Source organism: Phalaenopsis equestris, unplaced genomic scaffold, assembly GCF_001263595.1.
Source record: "Phalaenopsis equestris unplaced genomic scaffold, ASM126359v1 Scaffold000761, whole genome shotgun sequence".
Lineage (NCBI taxonomy): Eukaryota > Viridiplantae > Streptophyta > Magnoliopsida > Asparagales > Orchidaceae > Phalaenopsis > Phalaenopsis equestris.
In genome coordinates, this window is record NW_018165201.1 from 2308618 (window position 1) to 2324614 (window position 15997).

General features: G+C 32.8%; 1 protein-coding gene across 3 annotated transcripts in view; it reads left to right on the forward strand.

Moving 5' to 3' along the window:
- The window catches only part of LOC110030847 (zinc finger CCCH domain-containing protein ZFN-like), a 42789-nt gene that overhangs the window by 12793 nt on the left and 13999 nt on the right, over window positions 1-15997 (forward strand). The window lies entirely within an intron of this gene.

The following is a 15997-nucleotide window of genomic DNA, read 5'->3' on the forward strand; positions in this document are numbered from 1 at the left end:
TTTCTTGTAGGTTTATTATTATTCATTCATAATGCCCCAAAGTCATGATTGGCCATGCTTTGTGCCTATGAGTTATGCCTATGAGCTATTTAGTCTATCTGGTTAGGCAAGCCCTCTACCAATGAAATATATGCAGTCTTACCTTCCAGTTATGCCCTTGGTATATGTTTACTTGTGAATCTTAGGGATTGCTTGCTGGCTATTAATGGGCCTATCATCATAGCTTAGGCTTTGTTGAATCTAACTTAGAATCATATTTGCTTGTTGTCTCCGATCAAATGGTCATCACAAGCTCAACTAGTATTCATAACTATATATTTAAAGCTTGACTCGAGGTTATGCGCTAAGGATTGCTAATCCTTTGGATTTGAACTTTTAAGATGATCCTTAATGATGGTATTAGGATCATGAAAGGGTTTACTTCATAACCACAACTATGTTTCACAAAAATGGAGTGATGTGGCATGGCGTTACTATACAAAACATCAATATTTGTCAATGGCTAATAGCACATTATGACCCAAATATTCTCTTGGAACCATAATGCATAGTGCAGTACGTTCTATTTTAGATGTCATAAAAGATTAAATAATTATGAATAAAATTGTTGTTAAATGAAATAAAATTAAATTGGAAGATAAAAATCATGATAATAAAAAGAGCCAAAGTGCTCAACGCCTTAAACCACTTAAAATTTAAAAGATTACAATTTTGACTACAAGTAATAAATTAAACTAGTCATCTTGAGAATCATAAATTTTGTTTTCTTCATCTTATAAGTATCTTCTAAATCATAATCTTTTTCATCAGCCTCATCATCTATATATTCAAGGGCAACAACTTTACATTTAGATCAAGATTACTTTACCTTTAGATTGCCTTCAAAGATTATCTATATATTTTTTTATAAATGTCATTGGCTTTTCAACAGAACTCCATGTCATATCTTCCTTGTTATTTCTTACTAGTAATCGATTCATTATCTTCATCAACTCACCATCTATTTTTTCTACTAATTATTCATTAGCATCTTCTATATCATTTAAAGAGATATGGGTAATAATGTTGTATTGGTTTTTTTTGCTAATCAAGGTTTTCTTATATTTCACATAAATTAAAATTTTAAGGCTTCCATGATCCTTTTGTTACGAAGTTGCAAAGTTATTAAAATTATTAAATTACAAAGTTTCATGATAATATGTAATAACCAATTTGTATTTGGCAGTTGCTCCAATATGCTCTAATTGAGTTCACATTCGGATGAAGTATAGGTTATGCCGCATACTTGGATTGCATAAGTGTGGAGCCTTTGGCTATATAGTAATTATCAATCAGTTGATGGTATTTAACAATTTTTTATTATTTAAAAATTAAAATATTATTCAATCTAATTATAATTTAATTAAAACTATCTTATTTGTCCTTTCTCTCATAGCAGGTGGAATATCAAAAAGTCTTTCACACCTTATGTATGCACTTGATTCATTGTTATTTTTTATCTTTATTGTTATCCTTAACAAATCTACAATGTATATAATAATAATAATAATAATAATAATAATAATAATAATAAATGTGCCGTTGCATGCAAGATATCTTTCATCATACTATTTCCCTCGCTCTCTCCTTCTTTCATGTAAGATATTGTTATGTAATCCAAGTTCAAAATTTCTTCATAAATCAGTTGATGACCATCAACCATCTTTAGAAGAGCACCCTTTTCAAGAGAATGGATGCCCTCCAGTGTATTTGTATTGTAAATAGTTCCTAGCACCGGACATTTATTCCTATGCCAAGAACCAATTGAGATGATGTTGATATTTCACGGGGATCATCTAGAAGGGACTCTGTCATAGGTTTTAACGGATTTAGCAATTGTGGATGTGAATATGGTGCATCGAAACCTACAATTAGGCGAGTGATTTCGTAAGAACTAAAGTTCAAAGTCGGAAAATGGGAACAGAAAAAAAAAAAAAAAAAAAAAAAAAAAAAAAAAAAAAACCCCAGTGATGGGGTTCGGGGACTGGTCGAGCCCCAGAGTATCAAGCTTGAGAGAGGAAAGTTTCCTCCAGAAGCCCTTGTCGATGGAGCTCTGGAAGGCTGTGAATCTAAGGATCCGTCATTCATAGGAGAATCCCGAAGGAGGTTGAGAAGGCAGAGAACAAAACATGCAAGCATTTTCTCAGCCTTCTCAACCTCCGTTGTCTTCTTCGGGATTCTCCGGCGAACGACGGAACCTTAGATTCAAAGCCTTCCAGAGCTCCGTCGACGAGGGCTTTTTGGAGGAGACTTTCCTTTCTCAAGCTCGATACTCTGGAGCTCGACCAGTCCCCGATCCCCATCACTGGCGAGCTTTTTTTGCTCCCATTTCCAACTTTGAACTTTACTTATTACGAGATCACTCGCCTAATTGTAGTTTTCTATGCACCATATTGACATTCACAAGTGCCAAATCCGTTAAAACTTATGGCAGAGTCCCTTCCGGATGATCTCCGCGAACTTTCAATAGTTGGTTCTTGGCAACATGAATAAATGCCTGGTGCCAGGAACTCTTTTCATTACAAATATGTTGGAGGGCTTCCATTCTCTTGATAAGGGTGCTCTGCTGGAGTTGGTTGATGGTCATCAGCTGATTTATGAATGCAACTTCTTTTGATCTATTCGTAAGAAAATTGACTAAAGTTTTTTTTCCATAATTTGGTGTTGAACCACCAGCCATAAAGAGAACAATCATGTCTAAGGTAAATTTCGTTATGGCATTGCAATAGCTGATGTGTTTGCCCTGCCCATTTCTTCATGCATGGAACCTGCACCTTTTTATTGCTTGGCGATTTCATCTCATCATCAAATTATCTAAATCTCTATTACCGCTAGGGCTGTAAACGAGCCGAGCTTGAGCGAGCTCGTGTTCGGCTCGTTCGAAATAGCTCGTGTTCGAAATCGGCTCGTGAACAGTGTGTTCGTGTTCGGCTCGATTTAAATATTCGTGTTCGTGTTCGGCTCGTGTTCGACTCGAAATTGGCTCGTTAAACTAAAATTGAGAAAAATAGATGTAAAGTGTGGGATTCGAACCTGGATCAAATCTATACAAAAGAAGACACTAACCACATTGTCACATTAGGTGTTATGATTTAAACCTAGACAAAATAGGTGTTATGATTGTTATGATTTAAACCTAGACAAAAATATATATATTATATTATTATATAAATAATATATGTAATATATTGTTATATAAAAAGTTATAGATATTTTTTTTTCGAGCCATTTCGAGCCAAACACGAGCGAACAAACTGTTGTTCGTGTTCGACTCGTTTACATTTTGAGCTTAAAAATTTGTTCGTGTTCGGCTCGTTAGACTTAACGAACGAGCTGCTTAACGAGCCGAACATGAGCTGTTCACGAACAACGAGCTAAATTGACATCCCTAATTACCGCTGGAAAGCTATCATACTTAACTGTATTGAAGAGAATGTCAACATCATACATCTAACAAAAAAACGCTTGGACTATTCTCTCTCATTATCTTCTCAGTAACATCCATTTCTTTTTACATTTTATTCTTATTTTTTGCTTTACCTTCTATATTGGATTTGGAGTAAAAAGATAGATATTGATCCTTTAATCTTTGGCTTTAAGCAATTACAATTCATTGGAATTTGATTAGATGCATTTGACTTAGTTGTATAGTTTTTTTTTTTCCAGTTCATAAAATATCATTGTACAATATCATATCAAAATCTTAATTTTCATCAATATCAACAGGTGAAGTGTCATTATTTCAGTCTCTTAACTCTTTCTTCTTTTTCAAATATTTCTGGTTTTTTTTTTCCAGTTCATAAGATATCATCGTACAATATCATATCAAAATCTTAGTTGTCATCAATATCAACAGGTGAAGTGTCATTATTTTAGTCTTTTAACTCTTTCTTCTTTTTCAAATATTTTTGAATTTCACCTTTCATTTTGAGGGCAGTGGTAAAGCTTCAATAAAATGTTACTTTGGACGAGTAATTCTTCATTTTATAATTTTGCCACAAAAAAAAAAAAAAAAAAACACATCACGCAATTGCTATGATTTTCTTTTGTCAAGATTGTATATTTTCTTGTCAAATCTGTCTTTATACTTTTAATAAATCAAACATTATTTTGCGTACTTTATACTAACAGAGATAACTTATACTAAGATGTGTAGACTAAAATTTTGATTAGCAAAATGCAATTTGAAAATAAGCAAATTTGGCGTCCAATACGAGAGCTGATATCTTTATTGAAGCCTTGTAATGCCCTTCTTTTTCGTCCTTTGGTGAGAGCAAGCGCGTGTTGTGTGCACATTGAAGCTGAAATTGACAGCATGCAGGTTGAAGTAGGGAGGGATGACTTCCGTGTTGAATGGACTAGGGCTTGAGATTAAAGGCTCGCTGTTTGAATGGATGGCAGGTGGCATGTGGTGTGAGAGTTGTATCCGAGGTTAAAGTAGAGAGGGATGAGACTTGTGAGGGAACTTGTGGTTCACAATGTAATGTGATGCCCTAGAGTTGAAATGAAAGAGACGAAGCTATGTTGAGCAGGCCAAGAATCTTATGGACTATAAATTATCTAATAAAATAAACTAAATGATAAATAATATAAATATAATTTATCACCTTAAAATATTAAAATTAAAATGGTGCATGCCATGGTGGCCATGAGCCATATGATATTTCTTGTGGATAGTGTACATAGCTTGCGCTATTTCTTCCTTTGCTCTGCACCATATTATACGCCATAGCACCCACTTCTTTGTGTTATCGACATGTATGAATCTACCTGTAGAGAATCATATAAAACATAAGTTTTGAGATCTTTTTAATGGGGAGTGCTCTCCCCCAATTAGACTGGTAATCATGTCTGGGTGCTTATGATAATGTGAAGTTTTGATTGCAGATGTAAGCATAACTGTAAAGTTACGGTGAACTCTAGTTTTTTAATTTTTTTCTTAAACGCTGTATATCTAGTTCCTCTAAATCGTGGAGACTTTCTTCAAGGGTTCACAGATTTCCAATGACTTTATTAGGGAACATTTTTCTCCATTTTTGTAGGTAATAACAATGCTCTCGTTCTTTACCCACCATCACACAAAAGCATAGATTTTTATTAATTCTTTGGAGAAAACTTCTCTTGTCACTATATAGCAACACTTAGGCTTGACTTGGGTCTAAGATTTTATCCATTCAAGTAATTATATCTAATTAATGTAAGCATCATTTTTTAAGCATAAAGTCAAGAAGGTGAATTTGAAGGAAGGAAATGCTCTCCTAAAAGTTGAGTCATTGTAACTTTGTAAGCAAGATCTAATCCAAGAGATAACTCATATAGTTTTCATCTCCATTTTAGATAACTTTTGAGGCGTTTAGGTGGGTCAAGAGAATCAACTGTAGAGCTGTTCTATAACAATTTTTATAAGAGGAGCATAAACAATCTTAGAAGTTGTAGAAGATGTCTTAATAATGGGCCGTTTATTGACCCTTAAAATAATTTTTCAAGATAGGGTTCATATTAATCATGTGATTCTAAACTTGTATCAAGTAGTTTGATGTTCACAAACATTAGTTTGTTTGTTCTAATAATATTTAAATAAATTTTTTGCAGTATTGAGCATTAAATTTCAAGTAAAGACTAGAAAAGCAAATTCAAATGTTAGGAACACATAAAAATATACACTTAGCTAAAAAAAATTTCAAGATTATCAAGCTAACCCATGATCAGAGCAACTCTAAGGGTCTGTCTGGGGCAGCTGCATTCGTTTGAATAAGTTGTGTTGTAGCTTTCAGAAGAAGCTGCTGTTGGTTAAACTATGTTAATTTAGTTAGTTCAGTTGTGTATCAATTATGTTGCAGTTGTTTTTGAAATAAAGTTCGCCTTGCTCTTATGGACACGTGTTGTTTGTAAGTTATCCATTTCAAAATTAACTCATAAAGAACAACATAAATAAATTTAAGAAAATCTCAAAAAGTTGCATGCTCAAAATAGTACATAAAAAAATTATACATCATATAAGGTCGAGTAACATGAAAGTTAAAATTATAATAAGTAATATTATTATAACATTACTTTTAATATCCAAACGATCAAGTCTATTTGAAAATTTTCTTTTAAAAGCTACTCTTCATGCATGATCATTATCTGAAGTAGACACCTCTAACTTATCGACTCATCTAAAGAGGTCGTAGTTCTCTGTTGATCTATTTTTGGAACACTTATAAAATTTTCTCTCATAGTTGGTTTCTCGTCGTGATATAAATACACATTGTTGCAATTCATAGTTGCAGTATATGACTCTATAGATAGTAGAAGTCCTTGAACTCATATTTTCCAACAAACCATAGTTTAATTAATAAAATGTGCTTCTATTAATATACAATGATAATGTTACAATAAAAATTAAATATTAAGAATATCAATAATATAAATATAAAGTTAAAAAATTAAGGTCTTAGAGTAAATATAAATTAATGAATAATCTACCTTTCTAGTGGTAGAAGACCTAAAAATAAGGTGACTTTGGTTGCCTTTAACCAACTAATACTGAACTCGTATATTTTGTAGAAGCATAACGACATAAAGTTCCTCCAAAATAACTCCTAAGGTCATGTGACTCTAAACGGAGATTTGGGTTGCTTTGATACCAAACTTGTATATGTCAGAAATCAAAGCAATGCAAACTCAATCTAGAAAAACCACTAAGGTCATATATCTTATCGTAGACCTCCAAGTTAAAAAAAACATGCAAAAAAAAAAATAAATAAATAAAAAACTCATGGTTTCCTAAATGACCATCCAAGTGGGATATAATGCAAAATGCTCATAAGAAGAAATAAATATAATAGATCATGAAATGATCCACAGATATATCATTTAAAAAACAATCAACGTAAGGACATTAATGTCCTTTCTTTATATGATGACTTACAATAATCACTCATTCATTAATTTTTTTTGTAATATGCTCTCGCAACTCAATCATATCTTCAACATTCTCCCCATCCCGTGTGCAAGTCAGCTATATTACAATCAATTTTGTGATATTGACTACCCCAAGCAGTACTCAAATACTTAGGAGGAATATTTGATTAATTTTCTTCAACACTATTAAAATCATTGTCAAATACCGTAAGATGTTGATGAATAAATTATATAAAATCATTGTTACGGCGACAAGCTTCACATATTTTTTAAAAGGATATGCATTTATATTTGGAAGAATAACTTGTTTTTTTCCAAATATTAAATGCTATCTCACTAATACCATGTAAAGATAAATGTCTCTTGTTGATTTTCTTTTCTTCCCCTAATTATCTTTCAAAATCAGAGATGCGATTTTTTGTCTCTGGGAATGTGATATGTTGTAAAGGATAACCAGTATCGACAAGATAATATTTTCAATGTAAAATAAGAAATTTGTTTTGTATGCATGCTTACCTAGAGGCGATATTGGGAAATTACAATTTGTATTTGACACAATAAAATTGAAGATACGACTATCATGTGCTTTGCCCTTCCATCCAACCATTTTATATGTGAAACACATTAAAATCACATGCAACCATAACATTATGTGTTAGTGAACCGCAATGTTCGTGATGGAACTTTTTCACAGCTAGATACACGTGCATTAATATGTTTCGTCAACGACACTAATGCGAATCTATATTTGTTAAATGAGATGTGATATTAATTACATAAAGTACAAATTGTAAAAGGTGAATATTGCAATTTACCTAAAAGTATGACATATATTGAGGATCATGCGAAATCTTTGGGCGTTGTTTGAAATGTTAAGTTTTAGGGTGTCACAATCACTGAAGGTATACTAATCAGAGCATCTGAACCAACTGAAAAATACATACTAATTGTTTCTTAGAAGTTGTAATCAATCCTATCACTGCTCTAATTAACTCATTATGTGATAGAATATTCAGTGTTGTAGCTAACTCTTCTTTTGAAGTTATCTTGGAGGACCCATAGAAGCCATGGTTTTGATGTAGCTTTTCCAATAAATCAAGAAAAACTTCTTGTTTCCTACAGAACATGTGAAATCTCGTTAGTTGACCAGAAAAAAACTCTCATATTCATTTGTCCTTGATATATGATGATGTCATGCAAGGATTGCACACAATATATGAGATATGGTATTTATATATTAAGCACACAACATATACAATTATTCTTTTATGATGCTGTCTATCACAATTATTCATCATTGATCTAAAAGAAATCATGAAATATTAATATCCTCATGTAATAAAAAAAAAAGAATGTCTCACAACATTAATGTCTCAAACATATGAAAGTTGTTTTAGACATTACATCAATAAAGTGCAACAAAATGACATGTAAATCAGTACACTTATTGATCACAACCATCATAAAAGAAACATATTTAATTAACTCTACGCTCCGCCCATTGACTTAAAAATTATCTTTGTGAGATCTTCTAACAACTTCATGGAAAAGTGGTATAAAGACATGTCCTCACAAATTTTGAAAAATTCTTCTAACACTTTCATAACTTCAGCAATAGATGATGGTGCAAGTGATGTGGTAGGTCTAGAAGAAATATTAAAAAAAATTAGTAACTAGTTGTTAGATCCATTAAAAAAAAATCTGAACATTTTTTTTTCTTTTTTCACTTCGGGGCCTTGACGATGATTGCCACTTGGACGATTGGATCCTGCATATTCGATGACATTACGAATTTACTCTTCACTTTAGTCTTTTTTGTGCTCAGAATCTAAATGCTCGATTATACCAATGTGTACTCTTTGGCTTGGGGTCCACACATGAACACCAGTGACTACCACTCCAGAGAATATTTTGTCTAACTTCTTTTCTAGTTCTGGGCCAATGCCACTAAATTTAAACTTTTTGGCATTAGGGACGATCTATAGATTATTGAATATCATGATATTACAAATGGTATAACATAATTGTGTGGAGCAGTAGAATTAAAAAAGGGCATTTCATCTCTAATCTCTCCTTCCACCATTCTTCCAATGCATCTATAGTTTATTTTATATGATCCCAACCAAAACTTATAGCTCATCACTTTAATTATTTCCATAATTTCGAATCCTTTTTTAGTTGATCACTTGATCCCACTTATTCTTTATATATGCATTCTATCTTACTCTCTTTTAGTTGGTCCTCTGAAATTTTTAGTCAAGTTATGTCAGTCCTCTTTTTTGAAATTTGATGCTGACTTATTTCCCAATTCAATTTCTTTGAGACAGAGATCACAACAAATCAATTTTAAACCTTTTCCCCACAATGCAGAAGATCTACATTTTCTTTTCTTGCTTCTTTAGACTTCAAATTATTAAAAACATAAAAGAAATTTAGTGATCGAAAATAGGGCTACCAATGAAAAGGTGAAGATAATGATAAGGCTACCAATAATAACTATCCTTTTGGTCCAAACATCGAACACAAAAATTGCAAGATTAATCAAGTTTGAGATGGTGAAGACAATGATTGTAATTTCGAGCCCTGGTAGGAACTAACAAGATTCTATCTCCCTTTATATAATTGAAGCAACGTTTATATACAAAGAAGCCTAGGCATATAAATGTCAATATAGTAGGACGAGATTTAATGCCACAAGCCCTAAATGCATAATCCAGTAGCAACATCTATCAAATAACTGAAAAGAACCAAAAATTCTTACTTGCAAAATTGTATTTTCCATCCCTAATATCACAAGCCTTACACAAGCCACCGACAATTTCATAAAAATCTTTGAATCATGTAGGAGGTTAAAAAACAATTAGAGTCCTAAACAGTACATGTCAAAATTCTAGAGCAAAAGAAAACCCACAGAGAATTGTATTGGAGCACGCTGATTAAAAGCATATTTCTCAGATATGAAAATAGAACAAAACCACATAAACAACTTTAGCAAGGTTAAAATCTTTTCATAATCGAAGGAATGCATACAAAAACTGGTAGAGGAAGGTTATATCCGATCGAAAACTAAAATAAAGTAATAAATATGTCTATAGAAAATAAAGAAAATAGAGGATACATCTTTTTTATGCAAAGAAATACACTTTCGATAATCTTCTCCTTAGTTTCACGCAGAAACAACGGCTCAAGAACAAGAGCTAGGGCATAGACAATGAAAGAGAGCGAAAGCTAGGGCATAGGTAATGCTAAAAAATGGAGTTTGGAGTAATTAAGCTTTACCAAACTGTGGATCGCGCTGGCTCGATCGCGACGTTAAAACAATGCTTCTAGCGAAACACAATGCATAAAATGCGGCTAAGACGCAAAATTGAAACGACCATTCGCATGTCTTGGTAACGTGAAGTTGTTGGAAAGCTGCCCTAAACGAGCAAAATGTCAGCCAAGAAATTCAAGTTAGTCGGGGAAACTTCAAGATATGAGCTTCAAAATCATAAATATGTATTTTTATTTTTTGAGTCATATCTATATGTGCTTTAGCTGTAGAGATTGCCAAGATGACCAACACACACTAGTGAAATAAGCAAAAAATAAAACCATAACTGGTCATAGTATACATCATTGAAAACTCAAAATTCACATAGCTTTGATCTTGTTATACAATTAATGATCGTTCTGCCTGATCATGTTCAATTTTAAAATCTAAACTTGGGCAATCTTTGTTAAGAGTAGGAGGTCTAGTAGTTAATGGAAGAGGATCTTAATATTATGCTGTACAATATGCATTGTAGCGTGTGATATGCCCTACTTTAGTATAATTCTAATAGGAGCATTTTATTGTAATTAACATAATTCAAAACTTGATATAATCATATTGTATGTTGTACATCACAGTGTATAATTAGCATAATTATTTCCATCTTACTGACAGTTTAATTTGCCTTAATTAGATTGATTTAAAATTTGATTTAATCATATTGTATAATAGATATCATGTTGTATGATCATTTTTCTTAATTAAGCCAATATAAGCTTTATAATTTATGGAAGGTTTAATATACTTCAGTCTGGAATGATCAACTGTACGATAAACCATTATTATTTTAATAATAGAATTAGGTTAAACAAACTACTTGATATAAAAGTAAAACCCATTAAGCCACCATTGGCAAATGCTATAAAGAGAGTTTCCTAGAGAGAAAAAGTGTGAGGGTGCACCTATTTGTTCCTTTTTCTCTAAAGTTTATTTTCCTTCTGGCTTGAAATTTTATTTCTTTTGAGAGCTATGTTTTGTATTTGTGGGAGAATTTGGATCTCAAATACTGTGTTGAAACTTAGTGTTACTAGTTGATGTGCTGGAGTAGCTTGCCTCTCGCTTGGAGTAGAGGGAATGTAGGATTACTCCGTTGCCTATGAAGGAGAGGCTTATTTGCCTTGTTGACATTCCGAGGATCACTTAAAAACTCGAGTAGTGGAAATAGACCATTGGTGCCAAATCACTATACATTAGTTTGTACTGTTTTACTTTATGCATTTTTACTTGCATCTTTTACATGCTTTTATTACTTTGTGATATATTGAAAAATATTGTTTTACAAAGCTTGCATGTGATATATGATCTGAAAATAGTTATTAGAAATAAATGAGCAAGTATTGTTTATTTATTTATTTAAAGAACGCGTGTTGTGAAAGTATGTCAATAAATATAAATAAAATATTTTCGTTTCGTTGCTGTTGGATTAGAAGATTTTGTTTGAAAAACTCTTGTTTGGCTCAAAAAGGAAAAAGACAAAAAAAAATCAAGATCAATTTTCAACAATCACACCAATTAACCCTTCTCTCAAGGTGTGCAATTATTTTTTATTTCATGCTTTAATTTATTTGAGTCTCACGAGAAGGCATCATCACGTGATTAACAAAACATTGGGGTGTGAAACATTTCACATGTGCAATGTAAGTATCATATATGTGTTTCCAAAAGATTCTAATAGAAAACTCGTGGGTTGAGGTTTCACATGCATATACCTGCATTGCGAGCATTTGAGTGTGAATCCGGACAATACAACTCCTAGATATTCATCTCAGAATATCCTAACAGTAAACTAGCTCGGGCCAATATTCCAAATACCTTGCCTTTTATAATGAGCTCTAGCATTTGGCATTCGAGGGTAATATGTAGAGATTCACTACATAAATGATTTTGGTAGAAGCTAAAGCTTCATTCACAATTTTTTTATTGCCATGACAATAGTTGCCATTTACATGTTCCTATTGAGTTAAACTCGGAGGTAGTGATAATTTATAATTTTCATGCTCGTTGATGAGCCATGGATGCTAAATGCATTTTTTTATCATTTTTTGTTTTTTTAATATAAATTGTAGTGCAATTTTAGGTTTTTTTTATTGTCTCAATTGTGTTTTTGTACTTCTTTTTTCATCAAATTTATGTGATTTTCATCCTAAGTGCATGTTTTTTTTTTTAACTTCAGGTATTTTTTGGGTAGATTTTAGCATCTTCCACTTAGGGCCCCTTTGGGGCAGCTTATAAGTGCGGCGGCGTTTTCGCACTGTTCGTTTCTCGCGTTTTAGGTGAGTTTTTAAAAATCGCGTTTTCTATTTTCTATTAGATGCGGATCGCGGGTATACCCCCGCGATTCTACCCGCGATCCGCATTCGCCCTTTAGCTTTTACTCCCGTACCCTCGCTAAACCCGATCGTAGTCGATCCTGCCTCCGTCACCTCCGTCACTACCCAAATTTGCTCTGCTGGGAAGAAAATTCCTCTCCTCCCTCCTCTTCCCCATTTGGCCGTAGACCTAGGCATGCCGAAAGCGGAGCCGAAGCACGAGGAAGAGATTGTAGGGATCTCTGGTGCAAGGAGGCTCTAGCCGGAGGGGAGTCTCTCCGACGGTGGGGAGTTTTAAGGTAAGATCGGGGAATGGCAGCTGCCAGGAAAAAGAGGATTTGAAGAAGAGGGCATGTGATCAGGTCAAAGGGGAAAGTTCAGAACAAGAGGAGGAAGAGCCCGTTGAGGTCGGAGACGAAGTGGGTGATGTCGAGGAGGTGGAGGAGACAGGAGTGGACAGACGTAATAATACGACTAAACAATTTGGATTTAACGTTGATCCAAATGTCCTCGACTGCCCTATCTGCTTCGATCCCCTGACTCCGCGCATTCATCAGGTCAAAATCCCTCCACCTTTCTTTCTTTGTACTGGATTTGGAAGACCTTCGTTTTCTTTGCTCTTTTCTCTATGAATCTTCCATTCTGTCACTGCTACATTAACTGCTTGCCTCATCTGATTGACACAAGCCATATGTGGTATCCTACATTTGTCCTTTGAGTAACTTAAAGGTTTTGAGCACTTTGAAAACTGTTTGTGCTTCTATGTTCTGATCTTTGTCATCTTCTTTTTCAATCATTTCAGCTTTATTCTATTTGCTTGCCTTGTTTATTGCTGACTTTTTCATTTCTTGTTTGACTACACATTAGAAAGTTCTTATTTTATCCCTTTAAATTTACGTGTCAATGGCTTCGTTGTTTGTCAACTTTCAAATTATGTAGTATTACCAATGTAATTGGTGTCTTGTAACTTCTTTTTTAAGTCTTTATAATTGCTCCCATGTACAATGTGCACCATGTTCATGTTCTATTTGATTTTGCTAAAGAGCATGTTCTCATTATTATCTTGAATTATAAGAAATTATAACATAGTTGTACATTGTCACTAGGTTGGATTTAAATGATCATGATTAATATAGATCAATTACATTAATGTATATATTTTTTTTTCGTTTTTTAAGAGCTATTGAATGATCTGTGTATATTCATTCCAAAGGATGAATATGGCATGAACTGCATGCTCTGTTTAAATACTTGAGTAGACTTATTAGTTAATGTAAAAAGTAGGATAATTTCGTACTGTTATGAAATTTGTGTATCTACTGAGAGTAATGAACATGTAAGAAATTGAACAGCTAAACAGCTTATCCACAACAGGGGCAGACTAGTCATTTATCCAAAATCAGCTGTTTTCCAAACGCACAAACCAAACAGCTAGCCAGCTTATCTGGATCAACTGCTCCTCAGCAGATTATCAAGATAAGCTGCTTATCGACATAAGCTGAATAAGCTGCAGCTGCCCCTTAATCTTATGAAGAGGTATTAAACTTGCAGAGCCTTATCACCATTGCCAAAAAAAAAAAGGATTTTAAGGGCATTATATGGGACACAACAATCAAAATTGGTTAGAATTTATTTTAGGGAAGAGGGCAGGCCCTAAAATGGTGTTTAAGATAGGCAATTAGAGAAGGAATGCCCAACCTTTGATTTTTGGGGGAAACAAGAGATTTTTTCCCATCTTCATTATTCTATTTTTTATTAAATAATATTTTTAATTCAATTTTTCTATCAATAATAATTTTTTTAATCTTTTTTAGTTATTAATTTTTATTATTCCATTTTAATTTATTATTATTATTTTCTTCAAGGAAATTTACATTCATACCACACAATTCCTGTGTATTTATATATCTAACACCCAAAGTTTGATATTTACCCTTTTAAATCTGTCATGTCTTCAACTTATGCATGAAAGGTGTATTTTACTTTTAAAAACATAGTGATGGTGGTATTTTTTATATGATGTTAGTGGTATGCATGTAAATATAAATGTTTAGATGTTAGATGTGGACATTCATTGGAATTGTGTGTTATGTATGTACATGCCTCTATCTTTGTTATATATAAATTATTATCATTATTATTCTTTTATATTATTTTATTCTTCTACCTTTTTTTTTTAAAATATATATGCATGCTCGTGAATTCCTTGTGAATTCCCGCTCCTCTGGATGGCTCTTGTTTCCTTGTGCCATATGCTTCAAGCCTATTTGGCCGACAAAAATTGATGATGTATTTAGGATGTTTTACTTCATTTCTCGTGAGGTTGCTTTTCTTCTTTTGCCACTCATCACATCCCATCGGGTGACTTGTGGATTATGCATGAAGGTTAACATCTCTCTCTCTCTCTCTCTCTCTCTCTCTCTAAATATGTGTTTACTGTTCTGAGATTGTAGGCTATGGCAAAATAAAATATCATTTTTAACATTGCTTTTCCCTTTTATGCTATACCCACTATTAATCCATTTATAATAAATCCCAATATAGCATATATTTATTCGAGTCACTCGCAATGAATATTTTTCTTTTTCAGTTGTTTGTTCTAGTAGTTATTTTATATTTTTCACAATTGATTTCTTAAAATTGTATTTTAATCAATTTTTGGAGGAGAGCGCTAACCATTTTATCAGATTCTCATAGATAATTATCTTAATAGAAATCATCATATTACTTAATTTATTCGCCCTGACTATTAACCTTCAACTTTTTATCTACTATTATCTTCAACCTATTTCTATTGTTAAACTTTTCAACGTACATTAACTAACTTATAAACTTCTTATTTCATTAGATTTTCTCTCTTCCTTTCAATATCTTACAATCTAGCAAATTAATTAATGTTGGATATGCGTTTAGGCTTTATAACTTCTGCTTCCCTGTACCTGCAGTCGGCCATTTATATCGATGCATGGACCATGGAAGAGTAGTATTAAGAGTCTTCATCGACAGCGTTTGGATGATATATATTATTATGTGTAAATATTCTTTAGAAGCATTTGGGTGCATTACACCCAATTCTTATTTATTTGCATATCTTAAACTTATACCTAAACTTTGAGTTATAACATTTATATCATTCAACTCTTTCATATCACATCAAAAATATTACTATTTTAACTTTTAAAATGTGAAATATACCTTTTCATACATTGGTAAGGTGGCATGTATGTAAAATTGAAGTTTGTGTTAGATATGTAAAAATTGAAGTTGAGTGGTATGCATGTAAATCCTCCTATTTTTTATTAGTCAATCTCAACAACTTCTAGGAAGACAACAATGATTGCGTTTGGGTGGATTTTCTCATAACGGCTTTGTCTTTGGAATACAGTTTACAATATCCTCGCTTCTTTTGCAATTTCTCTTTTTAATTCCC